Here is a 6116-nt window from a genome sequence, read left to right as displayed (position 1 = left end):
CCCCCGGCTTGGAGTGGGTCCCCTCATAGAACCGGTTTACGGTTTGATCCGGTGGCTCTCCACACCCCTCAGCATCAGCTGGTCCTTAGCCCCCTGTGCCTCTCTGAGTTAAATGCTCCTTCTGAATTCTGTCCCCAGGGAGGCCAGCTCGCTTTCTTTCTGGCTACGATGCTAATCACCGTTTATTATTTTTAATAGGCTATGGCAGGCATGGGTCCGCCCCATTCCGGATCCACGTTATCGGTTATTTTTGTCTGGTTAAAACAAAACAAAACAAAAACCAAGAGCAAAAACATCTCCGCCTGCACCCACCCTGTCAGCTGGCCTTGATTTTTCTCTCCCAGATGGAGAGAAAAACGAAATGATGTCAAGTTAAAACCGATTGTGAATTATGTTAAAAAAAGAGAGGCAGATTTGTATCTGTTGGAGACATTTGCTGACAGCGAGAGAGACGCACATGCCCAGGAACACACACGCAGGTGCACACACAGAGAGACATGCACATGGATCTGCATGTGTGTGTGTGTTACTCTCTCTTTCTCTCTCTTTCACATTCACACACACACACACAACACCAGGAGTCACTCATAGGGCCCATGCACATGACACACCATCTCACCGTAGGCGCCGAAGGCCGGGGGCACAGTCATGCATTCATGTGACACCCGTTAACACAATACACTCAGAGGGACACACACAGATCCGCCTGCATGCCACACTCCATCTACATGCATTTTGTATACACCCCATGCGCACAAACAGATGCTCACACACCAACACAATGTGCACGTGCATCACATCGCTTCGCTCGCTCACACCCACATGGCCATGTGCCCACACACACACACCCATGCTTACATTCTCCAGATGGAATTTCGCTCCTCTTAAGTCCTGCTCCTCTCTTCACCGGAGCCCTTCCCACACAGCTGTCCTCCTAGGCCGTGCCACCCCTGTGCTATTGGCCATGCTGTAACCACAGGGCTCACCCATGCCCAAGCTGGCAGGATCAGCCGCCGGGTATGGCGGCGAAGCACGTGGCCGTGCGCGTGGTGGGTACGTTGGCACGTCTGTGACTTTGCTCCCCCCTTTGATCTGTCCATGTTGGGGTTATTTTGCACCCCCCTCCCCGGGATGCCTCTGGACAGGAAACAAGGAATCTTCTATCCTCCCCAGCAGGCCTCAGAGGCAGACAGGGCAGGGGATCCAGCGTCCCCATTCCTCTTGGATGGGGCTGGATCCAATTTCCAATTTCCTGAGGCTGGCATAGCCTGTAGGCCTCTCCTGTCTTGCCCCATGATGGGGCGTGGGGGGGCAGGCTAGGAAGGGCATGGGGGCCAGCAGCACTGCGCAGGCCAGCTAGAGGCGCAGGCCATTGTCAGAGCCGGCTCACTGCCTGCATGGCGCCGTGTGCAGAGCAGGTTTTTGTAGGCTGGCCGAGGAAGCCGGCCAAGGGGCAGGTGCAGGCGGATAGCGGGGACTCGAACAGCCTGGCTGGCAGGATGCTCCCGTGGCAGATGCAGCCCACCAGGGCACAGTTGCTGCTGTTGATCCAGGTCTGGGCTGGCCTCAGAGGGAGCTGGTGGGCCTGCAGGAAGGCCCCCACATGGCAATACCATCGGCTACATTTGCATGGTGGGAGCATCTGGCTCTGGGCTGTGCCATGTTTTGAGAAGCAGTCCCTGCCCGGACGTGCTGACATGCTCACCCGACCAGACAGAGCTATCCCCACTTTACAGGTGGGAAAACTGAGGCACAGAGCCACAACTTCCTCTCCAGGCTCAACCAGCTCCATCTCTCGCCAGCAGGCCGCCGCCCTGCAGGAGCAACCCAAACCTTGGCCTGGGGGCTAGCTGGGTGAGCTTGGGCACAGCCCAGGCCTCAGTTTCCCCAGCTGTCAAAAGGAGGTAGCGACACTGACCTCCTTCGTAGAGCACTTGGAGAGCCACGGCCTGATCAGAGTGACTGGCCCTTTGGCTGGGATTCTCGACAGCCAGACGCAGGTTGGGCGCACGGGGCCCCTCCGCTGCTTGGGTGGGGGACTGGCAGATCCTCTCTCCGAAGGGGGCTGAGGGGCTAACACCCAAGAAGCGCTGGGAGGGGGTATTTGATGACGGTGAATGGCCGAAGCTGCGAGGCAAGATCCCCAGGAGAGAGGGCTGTGGGCCCCCAGGCAAACGGTTCCCCACTGCCTCTCTAGGTCCTTTCCAGTGGAGATACCCCAACCTAGCCAGCCACTGGAACCCAGCCGGCCAGGAAGCACCAGGGCATCTCTCGACTCCTTCCATCCTCCTGCCGGCCTTCCAGCAGCTCCACCCTGCCCATGACGGGATCTAGGCTGGGCTGGGGGGACTTGGGGCCGGCTCAGCGGCCCCAGGGCAACCCCACAGGCAATGCAGCCTCTGCCCCAGCGGCCAGCGTGAGGGGGAAGGAGGGAGGATGGCTGGATACCCCAGTACCAGGGCCTGTTCCCTGGGGCACTGTGAACCACAGGCCCCCACTGCAGCCCCCCCAGCCTTCCCAGCAGGACGGCGCCCCCTAGTGCAGTGCAAGGGCATTAGGGGCAGTCCTGCCCCCCCACCCCCGCTGTGCAGTGTGGCTCCGCCCCCTTGCCCCAGGCTCCTCCCTTCTTGCCCCATCAGCTCTTCCTTTCTCCCCAGCCCCCATCCTGGCACCAGTCGCCCATCGCCCACCCAGGCCCTTTCATCAGGGGCCAAACCGCTCCCAGCTCCCGGGCGGCGCCAGCCCAGGACTCTGCCCCCTGGCCGGGCTCTGGCCAAGACAATGGCCACCTTGTTTGTCACCAAGGAGACCAAATTCCTCCATGATGGGGGAGAAACAGGCCCCACATTCTTCTCCCCTTGGTCACCATGACCCCCAGGCCCTGCCCCAGCCGCCCCTGGCAAGCAGGAGTGGGGGGCAGGCCAGAGCCAGCTGCCTCTATGGGCTAGGCGCTTGGCACCAGCTCCAGATGCCCCGGGCAGGGGTAACCTCAGGCCAACTGAGGCAGGGAAGCCCTTGGACAGAGTCCTGGCATGCTGCCAAGTGCTGGCTTTGCTGTCTCCCCTGATCCCCCCCCCCCCCACACACACACACTTTGGCACAGTTCCCCTTCTGACTCCCTCCCTCTGGGCCGCTCTGTGAGATGCCCCCCCCCTCGGCTGTTCCTGTCTGTGCGTTGACAGAGCCGCCCCAGGCAGTGAGCCTTGGCCCGCCGGAGGTAAAGGGCCCTGAGAACCCCAAACTGGTTCTGCATGGGCTCCGAGCCCGGCCCCTGGCACCGTGTCCGCCTCTCGGAGAGAGCCAAAGAGTCTCCATCCGGCCAGGCAGGGCACAGCAGGGTAAACAGGCCGCAACCCTACGGGAGCTGCCCAGGGCTAGTAACCGCGTCCGATCTCCAGTTTCTCCCCACTGCCCCTTGGCCCCCCGGCTCCCCGCGCTCCACTTACTCCCTCGCTTTCTGACCCTCTTCCCTGCTGCCTCCAGAGGCCTCGTCCGTCCCCACGTGCCACCTGCTTGATGAATATTTCATGCCTGACCCCATCGCCTGTGGATTTTCAACCCCCCCCCCCCGACCGACCCCAGGGGAGAGCAGGGGGGGGTTTGAACACTCCTGTGTCTGACACCAGCCCCGGGGGTTCCAAGCCCACCTGTGTTGAGTGTTAGAAGCCTCTAGGGAGGAAGGCTCCCGTCCAGCCTCTTGTATTTTAACACCCTGACTCCCAGCTACACGCCCCTCCCCTCCCCTCCACGCATCCCAAAGAGAAAGTTAACATGCCCAGGAGGGCCAGACTGAAATGCAGCCCGCTCTGGGGCAGAGCGTAACCGCACACAGCAACACGCTAGGTCCGCTTCAAAGGAAACGGGGAGGTAGAGTCTAATTGTCACCCATGAACCAGGTTTTCTCTCTCCTCCCCCCCCCTTCCTTGTGGAAAGCACCAGCAAGTCCTTAGTGACCAGAGCAATCAGGACATCTAGGATCCAATCTGCTCCTAAAGAAGGCACCAATCTCCCCCCCCCCCCCCGGAGACGAGGGCACCGTTTCTTGGGACCGAATCCTGCTGCTGGCTCTAGGCTGAGCGCCACGTCCACGGGGCTGGTTACGAGCTACTGCAGGACAAGTGGCTGCAGGTCTCCGTTCAGGCTCTGAGCAGGCCTGAGGGTGCGTAACCCTGGAGCTGGGGCAAGAGCAGAGGGGGAGGTGACGTCCGGACGGCGCGACGCCCGGTCCCCTCTGAAGCGTCCTCAGCTGCTTCTCTTCAGCCCTCGCCCCGGGCTCGCTGCACTGGGAGGTGGCTCTGCAGAAAGCAGCCGAGGCCCCTGCCCCAGTTGGGACCCGGAAGGCAAAGCCCAGCCGTCCCAGCTGCCCCCCTTAGTGCTAGCGGCAGGGGGGCTTTGGAGAGCTCACACCCTGTGATTTTGTGAGCCTTCCTGGAGGCCCTGTTGTGCTAGGCGCTGTACGCACCCGGCACACACCGCGTCCAGAGACAAGGGGCTTGTTTAGCCTCCTTTCACAGGAGGGCAGCTAAGGGCCAGCGGGACTCAATGCTCGCCCACAGTCAGGCAGGCAGGACGTGCCCGCGGCAGAACCAGCAGGAATCCAGCCAGCCTGAAGTCAGGGGGAGTTTTCCTCTTAGCTGGGCCCCGGGACGCTTTGTGCTGACCCGGCCAAACAGCGGGGGGCACTTTCCCACCCTTGCAGAGCCGGGACGGGGCTTAGCCAGGGTGCCCGAGACAGAAGGCGCCATGGACCATCACCCGGAGTAACCGGTTCCTTCTTTTCTGAGCGGCTGTGACTCCACTCGAGCGGTTGTACAACCGCCGGCTGTTTCAGCTTTGCTCATGGTGGCTTTAGGGGGAGCCCTCTGAGAGGGCCCTGGGTGGCAGCTGGGGGCTTAGCACCACACCAGGGTGTTCCAAATGCGGGCGCCACGCCGCCTGGAGGGCGCCTGCCGAGGCTGGTGCCACTGTAACTGGGGCGGAGGCAGAGGGGGGTGTGGACCAGCCGGGCGGGAGAGTGTGTCGCTGTGTGTGACGGAGATCACCTCGCCCCGTGACTCATCGGAACCTTTGCCCATCCAGGCCTGGGCTAGAGAGGCTGCTGTTTGGGCAGGTAGAGCAGGGCTGGAGTGATACAGGGCACTGCAAAACGCGGGGTGCCCCACACAAAGGAGAGGCGGCCAGGGGGTCTAGTGGCTAGAGCAGGGAATTGTGTTGTAGGCCAGCCCCGGGAAGGGAGTGTGGCCCCACCCCTGCTCTCCATGGCACATCGAGCTCCCGCGCCAACAGGGACACGGGGGCCCCAGACCCGCAAAGGAGCCTGGCTAAGGGAGCTGCTGCGCTGTATGGAGGTGCTGCAGGGACACCCCAGGGAGCGGCCGGTTCTCCCCTCCCTGGGCCTGGGAGGAGCGGTGCCTGGGTTATCCTCAGCTGGGAGGTGCCAGACGAGGCAGTGACTGGCCCCCTCCTATCACCCCTGCAGGGGGAAGCTTTCCCCAGGTCCATTCATCCCCTGTGTCCCCCTCTCATTCATCCCCCCATGTCCCCCACTCATTCATCCCCCCATGTCCCCCACTCATTCATCCCCCATTCATCCCGTGTCCCCCACTCATTCATCCCCCATTCATCCCCCATGTCCCCCAGTCATTCATCCCCCCATGTCCCCCACTCATTCATTCCCGTGTCCCCCACTCATTCATTCCCGTGTCCCCCACTCATTCATCCCCCATTCATCCCCCCATGTCCCCCACTCATTCATCCCCCCCCCCCGTGTTCCCCCTACTCATTCATCCTCATTCACACCCTGCATCTATCCATCCAGCCCCACACTCCTACCTCTTCCTCCTTCTCCCATCCACACCCTCTGGCTACCCACCCTCCGTCCCTCCAACCCCACAGCCCCCACCCACACCCCTCCCCAACCCTCCTTCCCCATCCACCCCGTCTATCCATCCTCCTTCCATCCACCCCCTTGGCACCCCAGCGACCCAGCCCGTCTATCCCCCCTCCCTCTGCCTGGCTCTGGCTTTACCCCGCTCCCTGCCTCCCCCCAAACCCGCCTCCTCCCCTGGGACCGTCCCCGGCCTTGCCGCGGGGCCGGGGTAACTCCTCCCCACAAG

Source organism: Pelodiscus sinensis, chromosome 19 (assembly GCF_049634645.1).
Source record: "Pelodiscus sinensis isolate JC-2024 chromosome 19, ASM4963464v1, whole genome shotgun sequence".
In the NCBI taxonomy this organism is placed as follows: Eukaryota; Metazoa; Chordata; order Testudines; family Trionychidae; genus Pelodiscus; species Pelodiscus sinensis.
Note: the sequence above shows the minus strand (reverse complement) of the source record.